At 37.8% G+C, this 24,928-nt stretch overlaps 1 protein-coding gene across 1 annotated transcript in view; it reads right to left on the minus strand.

Moving 5' to 3' along the window:
* Positions 1-24,928, minus strand: part of SGK1 (serum/glucocorticoid regulated kinase 1) — a 110,223-nt gene that overhangs the window by 40,400 nt on the left and 44,895 nt on the right. The gene's annotated exons all lie outside the window — the stretch shown is intronic.

The following is a 24,928-nucleotide window of genomic DNA, read 5'->3' on the forward strand; positions in this document are numbered from 1 at the left end:
TCTCATAGGCTGTTCATTTTAATTTTCATAACACTTTCTGAAAGCTATTATAATTTAAGAATTTTAAGATCCTTGATACTTTTATTTGCTTCATTTTAGGTAATTTGTCCTTAATAAATAATTCATATGACTATATGCACAAAGCTGTTTTAACATTGTTCACGATTACAGAACACTGGAAGCAACCTAATTTTTAATGGGGAAATGACTGAGTAAAGAAAGACATAGCCACTAGTCACATGGTGCCTCTGAAATGTTTCTGATGATATGGAGAAATGTTACCTATATTATGTTAAATAAAAGAAAGCACAATGTAACATTGTATTTGTACCAGGTCAGTGCATGAAGCAATGTTTGTTGTTTTACTGTAGTGGGATTATAGATGCTTTCTTTTATTTCTTCTTTGATTTTTTGTAATAGTATATTGTCTTCATAATTTAAAAATTATCTGGCATCTACATCTATAAATGTCTACCTATCTATCTGCTTATCTTAACGTAAATAGAACTACTTTGTCCATATCTAGGAAGTGTAGTATAGGAATGAATGTCTTAATGATCAAGAAAGGCCCTGATAAAAATTGTTACTATAAAAACAATAAATGAACAAATGATACGCCTTTTGAGCTATAATCTCATGCTTCCTTCAGCACAGAGTTATTGATAAACGTGAATATGTGTGTACCTCACCTCTAGGTTTCTCTTCTAGTTTGGTGTTCTCAAATTTTTCTGGGCCTGTGCAAAGACAAGGCCCTCTAGCACAAATTCACGACAGGTTTGTTTTATGTCATGGAGAAAAAGGGGATGGGGGGTGTCAAAGTTCCCCTCTGAAGATTTTCCTTTAAGCTCTCGGACTTTATTTCCATTATTTCCATTGCCTACTTTCCCCATGGAAATAATTTTTTCCATTGCCTACTTTTCCCCATGGACCTGATTCTCTTCCAAGGTAAATGAAAATACACATGCCAGGGCAGCATTTTATTGAACTTCCCAAAGACCCACACTGAATAATGCCAGTGTCAGTCAAGGTTACCAGTTATGAAGGTCTGAAACTTCAGAGGGATTAACAAAATTAATGGACTACAAATTGTATACTTGCATCTACTCTAATCATTTTCAGCTTGATTTCCAAAAAAAAGGGGCGGGGGACAATAAACCTGAGATTCAAATATAATTTATGCAGAAATAGCTCAAAACATTTCAAAAGGCTCTAAATTTGTTCATAATCACACTGATGCCAAATTAAATTGGCCTAGTTATTGTCCTGGTATTATGCAGCTAGTTTCTGGGTTTTATTTTTTTTTTTGGCTAGAAACTTACTGGAAAAACATAGAACTGGAAAATTCATCCAACATTAAATGGAGAGAAATATTGGGAACAAAAATTAAATAGAGAAACCATAAAGATATTTTAGCTCTAGTTATAATTTCTATAGACGTTTCCTGGATAAATTTTATGAATGTTATGTTGCATTAGACACCCATACTTGAAACCAATCAGTTGCATTCAAAGCAAATCTGAATCTAGATTCAAAAATCATGTTTTTTTATAATAAGATATTTTAAAAGACCAATATAAAAGTAAATAAATGTAAAATGAGAGATGAAGTGAAGGAGTCATGGACGATCTTAATACAACCCTGAAAGCATGAACTCCTGGAACGCATGTTTGGAGACAGAAATTATGTAAAAGATAACCAGGAAGAAAGCAAGATGATTCAAGTAAACAGGACTGTTATTCATTTTCTTGAAGAGAAGTCCAGATGGTAATTGAACACATTTTTTGGTGTATGGAGAGCTTTTTTATTAGGAGATGGTGGGCTATCTGCATTATGCATAGAACCAAGAGTAAACAGGCAGGGTTTGAAGTATAAAGGCTTTGGTTAAACAGAATAAGGCCTTCCCTGATGGCTCAGATGGTAAAAAATCTGCCTGCAATGTGGGAGATCTGGGTTCGATTCCTTGGTTGGAAAGACAAAGATCCATCTAGTCAAAGCTATGGTTTTTCCAGTAGTCATATATGGATGTGAGAGTCGGACTATAAAGAAAACTGAGCGCCAAAGAATTGATGCTTTTGAACTGTGGTGTTGGAGAAGACTCTTGAGAGTCCCTTGGACTGCAAGGAGATCCAACCAGTCCATCTTAAAGGAAATCAGTCCTGACTATTCATTGGAAGGACTGATGCTGAAGCTGAAGTTCCAGTGCTTTTGCTGCTTGATGTGAAGAGATGACTCACTGGAAAAGACCCTGATGCTGGGAAATATTGAAGGCAGGAGGAGAAGGGGATGACAGAGAATGAGATGGTTGGATAGTATCACTGACAGGATGGACATGAGCTTGAGCAAGCTCTGGGAGTTGGTGATGGACAGGGAAGCCTGTTGCGCTGCAGTCACGGGGTCGCAAAGAGTCTGATATGACTGAGCAACTGAACTGAACTGAAGCAGAGTAAGAGTATTTCTGTGTTAAAGTGAGACACAGATTGAGGTTGGGCAATCTTCTGTAGAGCCATAAAAATAATTATTGTGTGGTATCTTCTTTGGTTGGCTCTTTCTGGAGGTAAGGGCCATACTCACATCCCTTCTAGGACAAAGATTCTAGTCCCTGAAGAGAATCTTCTTCAAGCCAGGGAGTTATTGTACACTCTGAGGCCAAATTAGCTGAACACGGTAAACCAAGGAGAAGAAAGAAAACAATTAAGGTAAAGATGAAAACGTAGCTTCAAACTCCTTTTAGAAAAAAGAAAAGGGATTACTTAAAAATCATGAAATTCATTATCAAAAAGTTTAGAAAGATTTTGACAGGAAGGAAGTAGAAAACAATAACTATTGTAAATAAAGTAAAAGATCAAGTGTTTCACCTAAATTATGAGCTCAGTACTTCTAATCAACTCATTTTTCCAAACAAACCATGATGAAACTTAATTTCAAAACAGAGTTGGACTTCTCTGGTAGTCCAGTGATTAAGACTCCGTGTTTCCACTGCAGGAGGAAGAAATTGGATCCCACATGCCACAGTGCATGGCCACTTAATAAATAAAGAAAATTTTAAAAATGTAAAATTAAAAACAAAAACACAGAAAGTTTAGGTCAGCCTGGACTTGGAGGTCAGATGTTCCATGGTAACACAGGGCCACATATATGAAAGGCTCCTTAGTCTTAGCCGATTATCCCATTAGTCTCTGACTTCTCTGTGTGAATTCTAATGTATAGTGAAAGGGTTGTAGTACTGGCAATTTTGTCCCAAAATAAATTGCGAGTCAGTTGTGAAGAGAGGATTCCAGGAACTAGAATTTAAGAGTGAAAGAAGTTAAAAAAAAATTTTACATATGACTCAGTTCCAACATATTTTACATACGATTGGGTATTTTCTCTTCCTATAATAGCTTCTATGCTTCATCCCCAGAGTTAGCTGTTTCTATCAATAGCCTTAGATAAGTCATTTTTAAAAAATCATTAAGAAATGACTATTCTGCAGTAGCTTGCCAGCAACTCAAATATCCGAAATAGCTATATTGTAACTAGTGAATGTTAAAGGTTTTTGAGATTAATTATACTAACTGCAGAATGGAATGGTCTGCTACCTTTCGAGTTCCAGTTTTCTCCTTAAAAATTAGGAGGATATTAACTCCCAAATGCTAATGGGATTTAGGTAGAAGCCACTGCTACTGTTTTTTTCCCTGTACCTCCTACATCATTGCAGTTGATCAACAAAGCACCCACAGCAAGCATCTCTAATGCTGCTGTATTATTTATAAATAAAATCATTGTTGAGTGAATACATTCCACTCGTGAGATTCATTTTCATTGGCCTTATTTTTATAAAATAAACTCAATTCCAGTTATCCATGCACTCACTTCTTAGGAAGGTTTTACTTTATTTTATGTCTGCTTGTCTGGTCTGAATCTACTGAAACAGCTTGCCCCCAAATATTCTCTTTTCTCAAGCAAAAGTAGACTGAAGGGAGCAAATAAGTTGACATGTTTGCAAACCCAGAGAATTTAAAATAGAATAAACTTGCCGTTGAGAATAGTATACTGTAGATAAAGGGCTTTTCATGTGGCCTTGGTGGTAAAGAACCCTCCTGCCAATGCAGGAGACACAGAAAACACGGGTTTGATCCCTGAGTCAGGAAGATTCCCTGAAGGAAGGCATGACAACCCACTCCAGTATTCTTGTCTGGAGAATCCCATGGACAGAGGAGCTTGGCGGGTTACAGTCCATAGGGTCACAAAGAGCTGGACATGACTGAGTGACTTAGCACATACATAGCACATACTATAGAGAATTCATATAACACAAAATTTGGTACCTGTCAATGTGTAAATAGAAACCTTACCCCCAATATGAAGGCTCCCTCAGTTTATGTGACTTAATAATTATCTAAAGTATAATTGTTCTGGAATCTAAAAAAAATTTTTTTTAATAGATTATATATATCTCTGGGAAAGGATTGCCTTCCAGCTGGAAAGATAATCTTTCTTCCATTCTCCCACCTTTTGCATAGAAAAGTAAATAACTGACTTCCTGCCTAAGCACACCTGGATTATTTCTCATGAGAGTAACAAATGGGTTGATTTAAGAATTAGAAAAATGACCCTAAGGTCTAAGAGAATCATTGACTTTAGATGTAAGAAGGATCCTGAAAATCTGGTTCAACTCCTTCAGAAATGAAAAGAATTCGGTATGAAAACTGCTTTTCAGAAACCTATTAGCTTCAGGAGGGAGGTGAGTCTCCTTTCAGCATTAATTACACTAACTGCTATATAAAGAAAAAGGGTTCTGGCAACTACTTCCCACATGGCACATAGCAGAAATCCAGAACAGACCTGAAACCAAGGAAGTAAGAACGAAAGTCAAATGGACTGACATAAAACATTTTTTTAATTGAGACTAAAGAATATCAGTTCTCTCATATGATTCCCAAAGTCAGTCAGTTTGTTTTTTTTTTAATACTCTCAAAACTTTCATGCATCACAAGACAGTCTTGCGATGCTAGCATGGAAATAATTAGTACTTTTAATTAGTACAACTGGGAAATAAGGCAGACCAGCCTTAATAAGGGTTTTCAATCTGCAGCACATTAAAGTAAAAACTTTTTCCCCCTAATATAGAAGTACATCCTACTGATGAACATGCAAAATGAGTTACTTTGCAAATTGGAAAGAGTATAATTGAATTCAGAACAAGTTTGATGTGTTAAGAAAGGAGACATCTTGGAACTCTGGGAATCAGATTGTCTCAGATATTCATTAATACATTTCTAGAACACGCTATTCATACAGCAGTGTTTGTTAACTACTTAAACTCTAAATATATTTAAATACTAAATAATGCCTATTTTTGAGGATCAAAACAAATTGAAAATTATCATATGCATTAAGAGAATGCCAAACAATATATCTGAATATAGCCTAACAGCTGAAAAGATACTTGGCAAGAACAGAACTGGCATTACATTACCCCAGATCAGCAGTAGCAAGCACATCTGGAATCCTAATGATCCCAGGAGCTCTGGAGCCTCTGGGGGACGGCCATCTGGTGCAAAGGAAATCTAGACTGGGTGTCCCACCCACCCAACAAAAAGAGCCTCATTGTGCTGCTGTAAAAAGCAGTGGGCCCTTCTTCCTCTGATTACATATGAGCTTCTCAACCAGTGAGTGAGCAAGAGAAATATGTGTGCACTGGGGGTTCATGACAGACTTAGATCTAAAACCACACAGCACGACAGATAAAAAATAGGGATGTAATGGGGAAGCAAATCTCTTTTTTTAAAGGACATCAGCACATTCTGTTACCTTTATCTAATCTTTCTGCAATTTCTTTTCGATAATATCAGTTTGTGGGCTTCTTCAGGCCTCCATTCTTTATCTGTAAAATGAAGGGTTTGGGCTACATGAATTTTATGGTCCCGTCTAATTTCAACATCCCCAAAGTTTGCGATTGTAGAGGCTATACTCTGGGCGCAGAGAGAAGGGGCTATGGAGGAGTAAGGGATGACAGCAAGCATGTGAAGCTGGTTCTGGGAGAGCTTGGTCCCTAGTGGCACCAGATCACTGGGGGAGAAGGTGAAACTCGAAGATGACCTCTCAGATGATGATAAATGTGTTTTATAATCTTGCCATGTTATCTTTGCTCTAAACTGTCTACAAATCATGCCTTGCTTGCTGGGTCCACCTCACATCAAACACACTGTAGGAATATCTGGTAGTTAGAGAGAGGACCTGCCATTTCAGCAGATAAAAATGAGATCTCTGTGATGAAGAGTGAGGGTAGAAATGACTGGAGGGCATGATGAGAAGGACAGCCAGTGAAACTGAGGGAGGAAGGGCTTCCTTGGCGGTCCAGTGGTTAAGAATCTGCCTCCCAATGCAGCATACATGGGTTCGATCCCTGGTCGGGGAACTAAGATCCCATATGAGGTGGAGAAACTAAGCCCACATGGCACCAACTACTGGACCTATGCACCAAACTAGAGAAAGCCTGTGTGCCACAGTGTAGACCCAGAATGGCTTAAAAAAAGAGAGAGAGAGAGAGAGAGGAGATAGGGGAGGGTACAGAAAGTCTTAGTCAAGACAGAACTACAGAATATAAAATTTGGAGAAGAAACAGCATAGGATAATCATAAGATGCAGCAAATGTCCATGCCTGTTGGTGATGTGAAGTGGAGGTACAGAGTTCTGATGAAAGAATTTGAATAGCTATAAAGCAGGGAGAACCTTGTGGATCCGCTAAATATGGCTCTGAATCCTGGTTCTGCTCCTTAATGTTTGTGTAAACTTGGACTTGTTCAATACTGTTGTTATCTTCATCAGTAAGCTGGAAGCAATGGCATGTCTTTTTCTCACAATGCTTGTGGACATTAAATAAGATAATACATGTCAGGTGTTAAAGATTCTCATTGGTGACCAGAAGACATTCAAAAATAATATATCAGTGATTATAACTACTACCGTTGTTATTTTTGGAGAAGGGAATGGCAACCCACTCCAGTATTCTTACCTGGAGAATTCCATGGACAGAGGAGCCTGGCAGGCTACAGTCCATGGGGTTGTAAAAATCAGGCATGACTGAGCAATAGTGGGGATGGGAGGAAGGGAATTGATCTGAATTGTTAGTATTAGCTGACTCATAGAGCAAATATTGAATCGGCACAGAATGATTGCTTGTGAAAGAGTAGAGAAGAAAATTTTTAATCAGCCACCAAAGTGATTAAGGAATAGGAAGAACTGTCCTAGAGGTTAGTAGATGATGACCATAAGGCTATAGTTGAGTAAAGGTGGTGAAGTTTCTCAGAGGTTTCGTTAGAGAGCACCTGCCCAGTTCTTGGCCTCTGGGCAGAAAAAGCTGTACAAGAGGCCATTTCTGCTCAAGAGTGCAGGAGAAGCTGTGTCATCTCCAGTAAAAAGCCAAGCCACAACTAAGGCAGCACTCTCCTAAGGATATTTCCTTATAGGAGATTTTTGGGTCCAGTGAATCCAGATAATACTCAGGCTATTCTATCTTGGGGATTCACAGAGCACACTGTCCAAACGGAGGTGATGAGAAATCTAACTTGGCTTTTTCAAAGCACGATTGGCAACAAACCCTCTTTAGTACATTGCACATATTGCCATGTTGCATAACAAGGTGAGAACGTGGAGCGAGGGTTTTGAGGAAAAGTGGATTGATGATATGATGGCCTTTACTGACAACAGTCCCAGAGGATGCTGAAGAAAAGGAACGTGATGGAGGTTGATGGTGTTGCTGAGTGAGAAAAACAACAGACCAGAGATGAGTGGGATGAAAACTGAGACAGGGATTGAGAGGGCTGGAGCGTTTGCTGTGATGCTGGGACTCAGGCATCACTGAGCTGAAGGAGGAGAGCAGTGAGAGGAATGTGAGGGCAGGCAGATGGATTGCTGATCTATTAACAGATGTCTCTTCGACTCAGTGTTGAAATGGAACTTTGAAATCAGGGGTAAAAGTGAGGCACATATGTGGCCTGGGCCAGTGGTGGAGCTATTTTGAATATGTGAAATTTATCCAGTGTAGCTTTATAGCTCTTCCAACATTTAGAATTTTTTGTTTTCAAAATAGTAACCTGTCCTTGAGTATAAACTAGATTATATAGTGACAGTCTGAATTCCAACTAGTGATAAAAATCCTTAAAAAGATTCTCAAATCTTCCAAATAAAAAAATACTTCAGTGTTGTTATTGATACATTTTCCTATTTAGCTTTTGCCTTCTGGTATAAGAAATGTAGAATCAGTAATAATGGATGACTATGAGAATAATAAAGAATATATGCCATCTTTAACATACTAATGATTAAGTTTTAGTTCTAAATTGCCTGAAGGGAGGCAAATTAAAAGTACATTACAAAAGTATAATTGGGGCAATTCATTATATACCAAGTTATGGTCTTGTTATTTTCATTCTAATTTATAGTTTTAACCTGAAGAAATTAAATTGCTAGTGGTTTTCTAATCTATGCTATTCATTAACCTGGCACAAAGGGATTCTACTGTCTGGCTTGTTCTCAGAAAGCTTACGATGTTGCTTATTAATTTATAGATAATTATTATTTATGTTTTAAACATTCTATTGCATTTGTGCCTTTATGTGCAAGGAAAAATTGTCTTGATAAGGTTAAAACTGAATGTGAGAAAACTCTAAAGAACAATCTAAAAACTCTGGGAGCTGTGGTTTTATTCATATTTTAGATCCTAATAGTTTAGTCTTCCAGGCAGTAATTATTTCCTAGAATTAAAGACACACCTGCTTGAGATGATTTTGAGATTATGTAGAAAATCCAACTTTCTGGAAGGAGCTGCAATTCAATGGGAAAAAACTGTCAGTGAAATTATTTTTCTGTGAGAATATTTCAGGTCACATTGCGGGTTGAGCAAATAATCTGTGTAGCTTTGTCCATCATAGGTATTCAGGAAAGACCTAGCCTTCAGAATCGGGCTAGGTAGCTCAACTGGTAAAGAACTGCCTGCAATACAGGAGACCCTGATTCGATTCCTGGGTTGGGAAGATTGCCTGGAAAGGGGATATGTTACCCACTCCAGTATTTATGGGCTTCCCTGGTTGCTCAGATGGTAAAGCATCTGTCTGCAATGGGGGAGGGCTGGGTTCTATCCCTGGGTTGGGAAAATCCCCTGGAAGAGGGCATGGCAACCCACTCCAGTATTCTTGCCTGGAGAATCCCCATGGACAGAGGAGCCTGGTGGCTACAGTCCATGGGGTTGCAAAGACTTGGACACGACTAAGCATGGTGCACAGGCTTCAGAATCGGGGGTGGGAATACTAAAAATTTTGCCCTAAAGAAAAGCAACCTTGATGATCTTTCCTCCAGTTTTCCCACCAGTTCCATTCAAGAAATTTGGAAATGAGACTAGAAATAAGTTGACAGAATACCTCGACTAGTCAAAAGATCACTTGTTTTAGAAAAGTAACATGGACACAAGATTGTTTAATAATGTAGCTGTTCTGCAGCCTTTACTTCCTCTTTTAATTCTCTTTTTACTGAACAAAAAAACGTAAGTCATAGCCTTTGATTAATAAGTGCAGTAGCCTATGCACACAAATTACAAAGTGAAGAGACAGCACACTGGGCTCATGACACATAATTCAAAATCACCATATGGTATTCTCTATTAGACCTGTTGAATTTCTTTTAGACTTGGGAAACTGGGAAGGGGTTTGAGGGAAAACGGAAACAGAGAAACAGAATCCACGTCTATACATTCTCTTGTTGAAACTGTATAGCAACCCTGCTCAGTTTGTATTATTATCCATATTATAGATGAGGAAGCTCAAGAATACAGCTGTTAAGTGTCAGCACTGGGCTTTGAACTGAGATCTGACAATAAAACCATGCTGGATACAAACGTGAGCTGGTGATAATTTTTTTTTTTCTTTTTAAAATACCTGTCACTATCAAGTAGGATGCCCAGAGACATGGTGGGCTTAACAGAGTGCTTAGGAGGTCTTGTTCTCACTGTCTTTTCTACACAGTAACCCCTCATTTCCTACCCTCACCGCCTGACCCCACCCCTTCCCTGTCACTCATGACGGAAAATCACTAACTGTTTTGAGAACGTTTTTGTACTGTAGAATTGAAGAAGAGGAAGAAAGCAATGTGTTCCCTCCAGAGAGAGGGGGAAAATCCATCTTTGATGAGACATCCTGTGTGGTAATTGTGAAGCTTGGACTTCCCCAAAGTGGGGTGATGGTGGCATGCTGCTGCTTGTCACATGGCCTCAGTTCAAAGTCACATGTGCTGTGGCATTTTGTAAAATGTATCTATATATGGCCCACACAAATCCACAAACACAGAATCCAGAATGGCAGTCACCCCTGTGGTGCTCTACAGAAAAAAAATAGCACTTTTTTTTTTTTTTAATGAATTAAGTGTATGGTATATGCCACCAGGAGGAAACGAACCCTCTGAGCTTAAACTTGCACATCCTCTCAACCTGAAAGATTAATTTTGGTGGCTAAGGTTAATAAGACTATGGTTATTTGTGTTTTGATATGAGTGTAACTTGACTGATTGGGAAAGCAGGTGCTGGGTTGATGCACCATCCCCGAGACCCATGAGTCATGCCACTGATTTACAAGCTGTCCTTACCATGAAATGAAAGCCAGAGCCAACTGTATGTCATACAATTTATGCCATTCACTGAAATTATAGATAATTTCAGCCTGTGCATTTGTGAAGCAGTCTATGCTGTTTGTGCTTTAAACATCTTTTGTACTTGGTATTTCTGACTTGTCAAAATAAATATTATCCTTCATAATAACCATTACCAATCCATTATGAGACTTCATGAAAGTACATACAGCTTTTAGGCTTAATCCATGAAATAAAGCCTTATGACTCCTCCTTGCATCTTTGATAAATAGCCAAGTTCCCACAGCTGTTATGATTTCCATTATGAAGAAAATTGGAACTTTTGCATTCTTCAGTGGCTAAAAAATCACTATAAACACCCCCCCACTTCTTCAAATGCTATTATTTTCTTTCTCCTCGTGTGTATTGCAAACCATGGATCTGATTAGTGTAGCTGATTAGAGCATTGTGTTATAAGACCATGGCCCTTGTTTAAAGCCTAGGGAAGGTCAGTCAGATTAACCCTCCAAGTCTACTGAAAATTTGTTCTATTAGTCTTCTGTGAGATTAGGCAAGAGAGTATGAACAGATCAAGACAAATCCAGTCTTTTATGCTAGGAACCATGCTCACCATTGATACAAGGTCAACGGTGTCATCTTCCCATACAAAGACTGATGACGCTGGTGCAGAGCCATTTTAAAAACATCCACTTTCCTTGGCCTTTTAGAGCTTTTTACTTATAATCACTCCCAACAGAGAGAACTCCCTAAATCTGGTCCACGTAATCTCTGCCTCTGCAAGACACAGTTAGGTTCCTCAAGTCAAACACAAAATGGGTTAGAGCTTGTGATCATTATGTATTCCCTCTCATGTTTTCTGTCTCCTACTCCCTCCAGCTACCAAACTTTGAAACTTTCAATTCTTCCACATCTTCATTTTATCTTTCCTTTTCAGTCATTAAATAACGACAAACTCGGCAAATGACAAAGTTCATTCATGGTTTCAGACTCTTCTTTTTTATCCTCCTCCCTATTTTAATAATGAGAAAATTTTTAGTAATTTGGTTAATGTCAGGGACAGCAGAGCCTGGTGCGCTGCAGTCTATGGGGTCGCACAGAGTCGGACACGACTGAAGTGACTTGGCAGCTTGGCACCCTTTTTCCAAATCTAGAATCCTTGTTTTTCTTTGCAAAACAAGAATCAAGCTTATTGTATTAATTCTCAAGCATATTTATCCACAACAGGGTCAAAGCCATAAACCTTCATCCAAAGCCATAAATCTCCAATGGAAGAATTTCTGGAATTTGACTCTCTCCTATCCATTCTTTATGCTTTATGATAACACTGTTGTGATGGAAATATTTCAGTGGACCTTTGTTTCCTGAGGATAGTCATAAATTATTTAAAATGACTTGTGAAAAGCCATAATGATATGAACTCTTTGTGTCCCAGTTCAGCTTCATTTTCCTTGCTCCAAATTTACTATGCCACTTGAGTTTTCCAGGCTTTTGGTAACTTGTCCCATCTGCCTGGGTTTCTTTTTTTAATTGAAGCATAGATGATTTACAATGTGTTAGTTTCAGGTGTATAGCTTATGTATAAACGGAATCACTTTATGTGTATACATATATATATATATATGGCGGTTTAGTCACAAAGTCATATCTGACTCTTGTGACTCCATGGACTGTAGCCTGCCAGGCGTCTCTGCTAGTGGGATGTCCCAAGCAAGATGACTGGAGTGGGTTGCCATTTCCATTTCCAGGGGATCTTCCCGACCCAGCGATCGAATCTGGGTCTCCTGCATGGTAGGTAGATTCTTTACCAACTGAGCTATCAGGGAAGCCAAAACATATATATTCTTTTTCAGATTCTTTTCCATTCTAGATTATTCAAATATACTAAATATACTTTCCAGTGTTATGTAGTAGGTCCTTCTTTATCTCTTTTATATATAACGTGTAACTATTAATGCCAAATTCCTAATTTGTCCCCCTCCCTCACTTTCCCCCTTTGGTAACCACATTTGTCTTCTATATCTGTGAGTCTATTTCTATTTTGTAAATAAGTTCGTTTGCATCGTTTATTTAAATTCCACATATAAGCGGTATCATGTGATATTTGTCATTCTCTGTCTGACTTAATAATTTCTAGGTCCATCCATGTTGCTGCTAGCGGCACGATTTCATTTTTTTATGACTGAGAGATATCCATTATGTATGTATATATATATATACACACACACACACGCATGCACACACACACACATACATGCATATATATCATGTCTTCTTTATCCAATTCTCTATCAATGGACACTTAGGTTACTTCCATGTCTTGGCTGTTGTGGATAGTGTTGCTATGAGCACCGTCTTTCAATTTTTTGTTTACATTTCTAATCTGCTGAAGCCTTCATTGACCATCAACAATGGACTGTGAGACCCTCTTAAGTACAATCTGTACCTTCTCCTTTGGTACCATGTATCACTGTACTATAACTGCCTGGTTAATTATCAGTATTTTCCCCTCTCCTGGAAGGTATTCTGTGAAATACTACTTATTGCCTGACCTATAATAGAAGTTCTCAATAAACACTAGTTGAGAGAAAAAAACAAAGACTGTGTCATGGGCTGAGAGGAGATTCCACATTTTAGAATCCTTCTTAGGCAGTCACTGCCTGAAAAGTCTGCCTGCATGCTAATATCAAACTGCTTTTTTTTAAAAATAACTGATTGGCGTGCTGTTGATACAGCAGTACTAAGCCAAGTAGTCATTCATATGTCTCTTTTCTTATTTTTTTTTCTTCTACCAAGTTAATGCATTTAGCATTTTCTACTCTACAAAGGTTTAAAACTTCTGTTCCCTGTGTTACTTAACTAGGGAGCCACCCAGCCAGAGGTGTTTTCCCCCATGAAGAAATCTAGATGAATCTCTTGAAAGGGCATTTTAAACTCAACTCGGACAGAGAAGGAGAAATATTGTATGACATCCCTTATACGTGGAATCTAAAAAGAAATGGTACAGTGAGCTTACTTACAAAACAGAAAGAGACTCACAGACTTAGAGAACGAACTTATGGTTGCCAGGAAGAAGAATGAGGGGAAGGGATAGTTAGGGCATTTGGGATGGACACATACACAATGCCATATTTAAAATGGATAACCAACTGTATAGCACAGGGAACTCTGCTCAATATTATTTGCCACCTTGGATGAGAGAGGGTTTGGTTTGGGGGGAAACGGATACATGTATATGCATGACTGAGTCCCTTCACTGTTCACCTGAAACTGTCACAGCATTGTTAAACCCCAGTACAAAAAATACCCCCAATACAAAAAAAAAAAAAAGTTTAAAAAATAAAATTAAATCTATTCACAAAGAAAACCACCTATCAGCACAAGAAAAGTGAATTGAGGACAGAATTGTTTATTTATAATTATCAAGGCTGATGGACATTGGAAAAGTACACTAAAATTATCGATAGCAAGCTGTAAAGTTTGGCTTGACTTCAGAGGGGTTTTTAACACGTTTTTAAGCCAATGTCTGCTACTCAAGGTCGATACAAAAAGTTTAATCTTCTTATGGAACACAGCTGAGTCACTTACATAATATCAGTGTACTTCTATTGGTTATCATGATTCTCTAAAGAGATGATGTCACCAAATTGAGCTTTGCTAGAATCTTGCCTAGAAATAGATTGATTTATTTACAGGCTCACAAAGACAAGTGAAAATAGAATGACTTATTTATTGTGAACAACATGGACAAATGTGTCTTGGCACATTTAGGTGTTGACCCAAGTATCTCTGTGTAAACAGAATGAATGAGAAGCAATTTACTTTGTGTGAATAGGAAATATCAAGATGATATTAATCATTTTCATTTCCTTTGTCTTTAGAAGGTTTTTAGGAAGAGTCTTTTCAGGTCCCCAAAGGTAACATTTAGAGTTAAGGTATATCATTATAAGAAACTTATCAGTAAGTCGTTCATAAAATTCTTCACATTTTTGTTTAGCCTGTTCTTTATAGGGTAGTTTACACTAAAGGGATACATCTTGATAAATTAAATTCTATCATTTCAATAAATAATCCAAGAAAAAATATAGGTGTAAATTTTGAGGAACAAGAAATAATGACACACACAAAAATCAAATGGCATAGTTAAACTTGCTTTCCCTTAAATTCTGTTCTTGCTTGTAGATTTTTAGTAGTTTGTAAAAAGCCTTCTTTTAAAAATTTTAAAGTCTCAAAACTACTAAGGAGGGATATTATTATAGTGGAAAACAGCCATATGGTTTCTGGGAAAGGATTATACTAAAAGGAATAAGTTTAATTAGAAGCAGGATAGATTTGGTTACCTACAGCAAGAGCCAATGAAATATGCTCCAACCCAAGGGTATGTGTAACACTGGCTAGAGATTTCTAGAGAAGACAGGGAGTAACTTTCCTGGAATATTTTATGTCCTAAAGAGCCTGGATAGATTCCCTTATTCCTTTCCAGACTAATCTCCTGGGAAGTAGGCATACTGGTGGGATGTACCTCATAGGAGAGCTTAGGTAATCAAAATGAAGTGAGCTCTGAATGCAGGCATAAACTTGTTTTATTCCAAAGTCTGACTCTCAAATATAATTTTTGTGACTTAAATCATGTCTTTAAATACAGCAGAAGTGTGTGCCAGGCTGTGGAGAAAGCAATCCTTTGGTCAGTGCCTAGAGGGGAAAGCTGGTGACCCGGATGCCATGCTGCCTCCTCTTGTATTCCAATCCTGGCAGAACGTTCCTCCCCACCCCCCGGCACAGCTCCCCCCGATCCCCACCCACACAGATTCCCGGCCCTCGCCTCTGGAATCACTGAGTTGGATGAAGGTGGCCTCCTGGCTCTGAGAGCCCTGGAAACATAAACTGGAAACACAGAAGTATTCCTGGAAGAGGAGAAACCGGTGTCCTGGTTATCAGGCTGTCTAGCCAGACATGAAAGGTGCACATGGCACAGACGGGAAGCCACAATCACCTAGGACCTGGCAGTCTTTCATGCGCTGCCCTTCCGCTGGCAACAGGGCCTTGATCTGTACCTTTTTGGATGGAGGAGAGTGTGCTTATTTTAGCTTTAGGCTAACGTAGATATTGGGCTTCCCTGGTGGCTCAGAGATAAAGAATCTGCCTGCCAATACCAGAGATGTGAGTTCGATTCCTGGATCAGGAAGATCCCTTAGAGAGGGAAGCTAACCACTCCAGTATTCTTGCCTGGGAAATCCCATGGACAGAAGAGCCTGGTAAGCTATATTCTATGGGGTCACAAAAGAGTCTGTATGATGACTAAACAACAACAAAATGTAGATACCTCCTCTCTAATAGTACAAAAACCAAGCCTGTCTCATTTTTGTGGTTATAATAACCAATTCTTAGAATGGGGGAAAAAAATCTGCCACAGATAGACTTGGAAGAAGTTGAAGGAGAATGTCACACTACATAGAAATAATTCATTTAAATTAACAAAAATAAATGCAGAATTCTGACAGATAAAGAGGCAAAGATAGAACAAAACAGTTCCCATGAAGACTTACAAGTAATGAATTAAAAAATTAGAAAAAGTCCTTAAATGTTTTGGTAATGAAAGAAATGCATATCACATCACTGAAGTGTCATTTCATTAAATGAACAAAAATTAAAACATGTCACTACCTTCAGAAGTAAAGCCCTTGTCGAGCAGGTTTATTCATATAATGCTGGTGGCATTTTTATTTATTTGACTTTTTCTAAATTGGTCATGAAAGTATTTTGCCAAGAACCACAATCATCTTTAAACTCTTCTCCACTGCTTTGGATTTATACTAAGGTCCAATTTATTCTAACGTCATTCAGATTGACGGGGGGAAAAAACATTTGCAGGCTTATCAAAAACAGGAAAAAAAAAAAGAGAATGAAAAGCCAAGGGTAGGTCTATGGTTACATTAAATGATATCAATTTGATGCAATATTAACCATAATAATTATTAAATTTATGTTACAACATAAAAATGTTTTCAATAAAGGTTAAGTAGAATAAAGTCAGCTTTACTATTATATACACACTATGATAACAATCATGGGTAAACCAGGTACCCAAGGAGGAAAACTGAAAGAGAAGACAGAAAAATAATAAAAAAGAGTTGGCACATGTAAAGTAATTAGAATTATGTTTAAACATTTCAATATTGTTACTATGATTATTCTTAACTAACTTTTGAAAATCGCAGGGAAAAGTCAGAAAAGAGATAGATTTATAGTAAAAGACATTTAAAATCTAAAAATGGAAATTTCAGCTCAGTAGTGACTCTTAGCAAGGATAGCAAGGCAATCTTTTTTTAGCCAAAGAGAAATGCTTGAATTGTAAGTTACTTGGGACACTCCACTCCAAAGTACTGTAGAACAAAGGGGAAAAAAAACCCAAAAAAACTGTCAAAAGAAACCAGCAGAGTTTCTCCTATTTTATGTACTGCTGCCTGAAATAGGTCTTTTTTTTTTTTTTTAAGTTGCTTTTCTAGGAAAAAACAAACTCCAATTTTGGGGGGAACTAAAACTAATTATTTTTTCCATTCTGCCTCAGTCTTAGAACAATAATATTCAGATGAATGTTGACAATAGTGATCATAGGAGTTTTCACTCCTAGTGATCATAGGAGTCGCCCAAGAAGGTAACTAAGTCATTTTCAGTGTTTCCTGACATTATTTTCCAGGTAGCAGTCTTTGTTGTTGTTGTTGTTATGATTATTATTATTATTATTAGGAAAGTTTGGAAATGTGTGAACATTTTGCTTAACACTGATTTTGGGACTTCCCTGGAGGTCCAGTGGCTAAGACTCTGAGCTCCCAGTGCAGATTCTATCCCTGGTCAGAAAGTAGATCCCACATGCAGCAACTAAAGATCCTGAGCACCACAACTAAGGCCCAGCACAGCCAAATAAATAAATATCTAAAAAAAAAGAAAAAGACTGATATACTTGTTTTAAAGTCTTTTTAACTTTTATTATCCTTAAGTGTATTTGTCATCTAATAATATCAATATTTCAACTGGGGCTTCCTAGGTGACTCAGTGGTAAAGAACCTGCCTGCCAATGCAGGAGACATGGGTTGGATCTCTGCATCAGGAAGATCCTCTGGAGAAAAAAAATGGCAACCCATTCCAGTATTCTTGCCCAGGAAATCCCATGGATAGAGGAGCCTGGAGGGCTATAGTCCCTGGAGTCGCAAATAGTCAGACACAGCTAAGCGACTAAACAACAACAACGTTCCAAGTGCTATTTATGGAGGGTTGTTTTTTTCTTAGGAGTTTCTGCCATGCTCTCATCAGCTAGGTGAAGTGGGCAGCATTGTTTTATTCTTCAGGGTTTGTAGGTGAGTCTGGAGATCAAGTTGCACGTGAATGGTCATGTGACCTGTCAGTGGTAGAGCTGCATGAAGAATCCAGCTTCTTTGGTTCTAGATAGAATGCCATCCACTCCATCACATCCTAGGGCATTTTCTTGTCCCTGCCTTAGTCTAATCTTTTGCTATTTGTGATAAATATCTTCTCAAAGATGACATGGCTTAAAATTTGGTGCAGAAAAAGACTACTGTGTGTGATAAGCTTAGAAATCGCCAGACACCCCACCCACCCTCCCAACCCCAGAGACCATGATCGGTCATGCTAAGAGCAGAAAAATGGGGAAGAGGGCCATTGGAAGGACTATTACTTTATTGCCTATAAGCCTTCACAAAAATCCATTTTTATTATTTAACTTGAAAGAAACCAGAAATCTATAAAGCTATCTGGCTGACTCAAGTCTATCATTTATAGCCCTTTCTTAAGAAAGATCAGAAAAACTCAAGACCATGTGAAAGTAAATCAGTATGGAAACTATTCCTCAGCTGATCATTTTACTACCAAGCTTCCTGAGCTTCAAAGGAACAGCTCAACAGTTTTGAGAAGAAATATAAAGGTAATGGTATAACTCCCTGAGCCACAATAGCCTAACAGATGGAGAGAAGGCATCCCAGATGCTGAAAAAGCCACATGAGGCAGAAGCCCTCCCAGAACTGTGTCAAGTTGGCTTAATTAAAAGTGCCTTCTATTATTGTCTGTGATGATTTGCTGAGGAAGAAGAAGAGGCAGCGACTTTATATTTAATCATGTCAAAAGCTCAACGTTAATTCTTGGGTTAGTAATGTGGTTAATAATTTCTCCAAGTTGGCAGCTCTTTCCAGGGAACTGACTTCACTGGGTCTGAAAACCTGTGCACAGTGCCCTGGATTTAGTTGTTGGCCGCTGACTAAGCATCTTTAGAGCGATCTTCAATCGAAAGACAGACAGAGAAGTCTAACAAAGTCCTCACTCAGCCAAATCTATCCCATATGAGAGGGCGAAGTTAATGAGAATCAGTCATGAGCCCTTGGCATGCAGCGTCTCTGGAACGTAAGTGATTTATAACCAGCATGGACTACAGTTTCTTAGTCTCTCCTTTTCATGTTAAAAAAATTCCATGAACAAAATTTCCATTTCAGCTAATAAAGGCAAAGAGGGGGGAAAAAAAAGAGCACATTAACTCTGAGTATGAAGGCAAGACCCAGGGAGAACACAGGAAAACGAACAAGTGAGATTTAAAAAGTGTGGGGAGCTGAGAGAATGAATGGATGTGCACACTAACAAACATCACAAAGGGCAGGGGGAAATGACTGACAGACAGAAGGATAAGCAAGCCATTGTGGGAGCACAAACATTTTATGTTTTCATTTTCCTCCAATGCCTTTCTTTGTGGTATAGTAATGGAGTGATCTCATAGTGTGAAACCATCTTTGTGATGGTGCCTGACTTTCAACCAACGCAACCTCCTCTCTACAAATGAGTTTTCTAGTGAGCATAATGTTCTCCAAACTCACAGGTAATACACTAATATAATCTTGAGAGGTTCAACCAATATTGACAAAGCTAAACTCCTTGATTACTCTCCCTCATCTCATCTCTCCATTTGAATCCCAGGAGAGTTGTAATCACCATTTCAATTTAATATATACACGTCCAGATCATTTTGTTTGCATTTACATAGACATACTCATACACTCATAGATTCACGTACACATACATAGACATGAAGAAAGAAATGATAAATTTTTAAAAATGTGATGATGCTATAAACATATTCATCTTTAATTTGCTTTTCTAACTGAATATCTCTATGTCTGTCCCCATTCTCAGCACAAATAAGTACATATCTAAGGTAATGGTAGAGATATAGATTTGCTAAGTTAAAAGGCACAAGATTTAAAAAATTTTAATAGATGAGCATTGCTAAAAAATCCTCCCACTACTAGTGTTTTGGCCTATACTTTTACCGTGACATTATCAATTTTTCAGCCTTTGACAATCTGATGGATTAAAAACAAATGGATTTCATTGTTTCAATTTGCATTTCCCTGGTGGAACTGTAGGCGCTTAAAATAGTGTTTAGTTTTAGTTTTCTTGTTTTATTTCCACTGTAAGCCCAGAGTTATAGGAAGAATGTTTGTGAATTCCAGGTGGGTGGTTGGCTGAGAATGGCAGTGCGACTCTCATATTGTTTTCAGTTTCTAATTTTATCAAATTGTAATTAGCCAGTAGGGCCTGTGTGATTTCTGCTTTTTGTAATTTGATGAGATACGCTTGGTGATCTGATTCTTGGTCAGTTTTTGTAACTGTTTCATATGTGCTTAAAATAAAGTATATTCTTTACTGGGTACTAATCTCAGCATAAATCAGATATGGTTAATTGTTGTGTTAAAGTCCTCTATCCTCACATATTATCAGTCTTCTTGAACTGGCAATTCCTGGGAGAAGTATGACAAAAATATTCTTCTATGACATGAATTTTTCTTTTATATGTAGCTTTAAATATTTCCATGTTATGTTACTAAGTGCATAAAGGTTGGTGAATGTTTTCTTTTCTTAATATGTATCTTCCATCAGTGTGAAATATTCCTCTTTGTTCCTTTCAAAATTTTTTTGCCTTACATTGTATTTTTTTCTAATATTAATATTGTTAACACTGTGATGGTGGTATAGTCGCTAAGTTGTGTCTGACTCTTGCGACCCCATGGACTGTAGCCTGCGAGGCTTCTCTGACTATGGGATTCTCCAGGCAAGAATACTGGAGTGGATTGCCAATTCCTTCTCTAGGGGATCTTCCCGACTCAGGAATTGAACCCAGCTCTCCTGCGTTGCAGGCAGATTCTTTACTGACAGAGCTATGAGGGAAACCCTGCTTTCCTTTTATTATGTCTTGTGTGGATCACCATCTTTTTTCAACATACTGTATTCTTTTGAATACAAAAGCTTACAACACTCCAATCGGTTAGGTATGTCTTTGATGTGATCCTTCTGGACTGTAGTTTCTCATCAGCCTCTTTCTCATCAATCCTACCTGCCTTCTGTTTTTCAGAGATTCTTATCCATAGAATGGCATACCTTGTTTTCTAGCACTATTATAATTTAAAATGTATGTGTGTGTGTGTGTGTGTGTGTGTTTTCTGTTGTTTAAGGGAAGAAGAGATGACATTAAATGTTCAGGCTGCCATCTTGATCCAATCCTATGCTTTCCCTCACACCAGATTTCCTTCCCCTCTGCCACTCCCAAACACTCCTTTTTTGGGACTTCCTCGTTGCCCAGTGGCTAGGACTCTAAGCTTACAATGCAGGGAGTCCAGGTTCAATCATTGGTTGGGGAACTAGATCCCACATGCTGCAGTGAAGATTGAAGATCCCACATGCCACAACTTAAGATACATCATAGTCAAAGAAATAAATAAATAAAAATAAATTTAAAAGAAAAACTAAACCAAAACACTCCTTTCTTGTTTTCCAGCTAGGAAGATCTGGATATTGGAGGTGCTGTGAGAGAGAAGGTGCAGAATAGAATTTATGAATATGCTTAGTCAGCATGCACCCGTTGAAAACCTAGTATGGTTTCCACTCTTTAAGAACTAAAAGATGACTTCAACTTTAGTTCCCCTGGCATGCATATTCAGTAACAGCATACACAGCTCTATGTTTAAGGTCCTTTTTCCATCTCATTCCCAGAAAGGTCTGTTGAATAAACAGTCCCTTTTTAGACAGCACTGCTAATAACATCACGATATTGTTTTTCTGAGTGATTTACTGGCAGTACATATATCCCAGTTTCTTCCATGGAAAAGACACATTTAAAGGCCACTAACTAGACAGTTGGCAAGACCTGGCACAAACTAACAGCAGTATATATTTTACTGATATTTTGGCCATTAAAGGTAACACTTAGACTGTACTATTTTTAAAGTCAGGAAAAAAAAAAAAACCCCTCACAATTATTCATAAAAGACTTGTGCTTTGTTAGCTTTCTTATTTATTTGAAATCTTCTCACCTCATTTTCTATGCTTTATCTTTATACATCAAATATTGTTTTTTTCTCATTTATAGGTCATCAAATTCCAACCACAAGATTTCAGACTAAAAAGGGCTTTAGAGTTAATTAGGTTAGGCCAATCATACAGTGTTTAAGAACTTTTGTGACATGTTCAAGTTCATATATTGACCTTGGGGCCGAGCTATAGCAGAATGTGGGTTGCTTGACTCCAGAACACTATATGTAAATTTATGTTTACAGAAGACTTTTTAAACCCCATCTCATCTGCAAAGTACCAAAAAACTCTTAGGAAGAATCTTGATGGCAAGCATGAATAATCTTAGTTTTCATAGGAGGGGACATTGAGCAGGAAGGATGAATTGATGACTTGCTTAAAATAATCCACATCAGGAGTTGTTGGGGACAACTGGAGATAGTCACTACCAGGCCACCATGTCTAACAGCCTCTCTGTCTCCTCAGCACACATCTCCACTTCCTAAAAGGACAGAGGTGACTTCTCAAGGAACTATTTCATGGTTTAATTCCTAAAGAACACAAAGTATAGCTTTACCTTTTTAATTTTTTTGTAGAATCTTAGTTCCCCAACGAGGGATTGAACCCATGGACCTGGGAGTGGAAGCGTGGTCTTAGCCACTAGAATGCCAGGAAAGTACCTAGATTTATTTTTAGACTGTCAAAATATAAGTGTCTCTTTGATTTGTGATGACCTTAAGAAAAAAACCCACCTAGTCAGAACCAGGTTGTTGTTCTTTAGTCTCTAAGTTATGTTTGACTCTTTTTGTGACCCCCATGGATAATATAGCCCCCCAGACTCCTTTGTCCCATGGGATTTCCCAGGCAAGAATACTGGAGTAAGTTGCTATTTCTTTCTCCAGGTGATCTTCTCAGGGGTTGAACCCACTGTTGTCTCCTGCATTGGCAAGCAGATTCTTTACCACTGAGCCTCCAGGGAAGCCCGAGTCAAACCCAGGTAATCTATTGCAGATTGGAGACTGAGTCACCTATAATCCTGGATGAAGTAAAATAAAAATTCCTTTCAGTTCTTTTTTCTTCTTGAGTAGAATTTCATTTATTCATTAACTTAGCTCTACTCCCAACAGCTGGGCATTTTAGTAGGCCCTCCAGTAAACATTTAGGACTAGCCATTTGGGCTCTGTATAGGATTTGCAGAGCTCTCTCTCTGCCTTTGAGTCATGAATAGTTCTTTAGACTCTAAGGAGTTGGCAAACTCTTTTTAGACACTAAGAGTCCAAGAGTCTGCAAAGTATGACTGGTGGACCAGCCACATATTTTTGTAAATAAAAGTTTTATTCGAACACAGTCAGGCCCATTCATTTGTGTGTTATCTATGGCTGCTTTTCCTACAAGGGCAGAGCTTAAAGCAGAGTGACAGAGACTGTATGGCTTACAAAGCCTAAAATATTTGCTCTCTGAATCTTTACAGAAAAAGTTTGCCAATCCTTGCATTTAAAATCTATTTATTGCCTTTTATGATTAACATGGAGTTGAACCAGTGACTAACTAAAAAACAAATTTGTTGTTGCTATTTTAGTTGGTAAGTCCTGTCCAATTCTTTTGCCACCCCATGGACTATAGCCCACCAGGCTCCTCTGTCCATAGGATTTCTTATGCAAGAATACTAGAGTGGGTTGCCATTTCCTTTATGAGGGGAAACAATAAATGCCTTGTGATAAATGTTAGTAGATCAGCAAACTTCGAACCTACGCATAGAAGTCTAATTCAGTGTTACAGATTTACAGGCTTAGCTAACATGTACATCAGCAAACATAAACAATAATGATTTCTATTTGCATGGCACTTCATAGAATGTGAAATATTATACATATATCTCATCTGATATTTCCAATAACCCTAAAAAGAAAGGTCTTACTTTTTCATAAGGTAACAGTTTCAAAGATATTGTCTTTCTCAGGGTTAAAAGGAATTCAGATTCAAGCCTTTTTATCTTTATTTTTTAGCAGCTAAATTGATTTATTTATCTCTGCAAATTTCTGACTTAAAAAAAAAAGGAAGGAGGAGTTATTAACATTTATCATTTTATGATGCACTAACTTGAAATAATATAGTGGAAGATTATCTGCAATTAATTGTACTTTGTATTAACATGTCCTGTTTTCTTACTGTTAGGTTTTTATGTCAGTAAGTTAGTAATAATATAAATATATAATCTGATGGTTTAAAAACTCAAAATAGATAAGACTAATTGAGTTTTAAGTTAAAAATACAATATTAAATCTTTGAAATCTTAGAACTATTAAATAAATCAGTTATTTGGCTTTCTTGAATAAGAGAGATTATTATACCACCCCCCACCCCCACCCCTGAAAAAAACCTCATGGAGTGGTATAGAAAAGTTAAAATATAAGTATATATGAAAACTTATTGATAAAGTTCTCTGTTATGGGTCAAATCATGTTGAGCAAAAAATATTTCAGTGGTGGTTACAAACTTTAGAAGACTGTTATATCTCCTGCATCGTACAAGAATTGATCTCTGTGTGATCAAACAACTTAGGAGCAACTTCTAGTTGACCAAAACACTGCTGTATCAATCTTGGAATAGCATAAAAAATGAAGACTACCTATTGGATGATTCCAATGGATGGTATCTGGGAAAGACAAAACAATGGAGAGAGCAAAAATATCCATGGTTGACCAGGAGTTGGGAGAAGAGAGGGATGCTTAAGTGGAGAACAGAGGGTTTTAAGGGCAGTGAAGCTATTCTGTATGATACTGTAATGATGGATACATGTCATTATACATTTGTTCAAACCCATACAATGTGCAACATCAAGAGTGAACCCTTGTGTAAGCTACGAACTTCCGGTGATGATGTGTCCGTGTAGGTTCATCAGTTGTAACAAATATTCCACTCTGGTGGGGAAGCAGCTAGTGGGAGAGACTGTATGTCTGGGGTT

Source organism: Ovis aries, chromosome 8 (assembly GCF_016772045.2).
Source record: "Ovis aries strain OAR_USU_Benz2616 breed Rambouillet chromosome 8, ARS-UI_Ramb_v3.0, whole genome shotgun sequence".
NCBI classification, from domain to species: domain Eukaryota; kingdom Metazoa; phylum Chordata; class Mammalia; order Artiodactyla; family Bovidae; genus Ovis; species Ovis aries.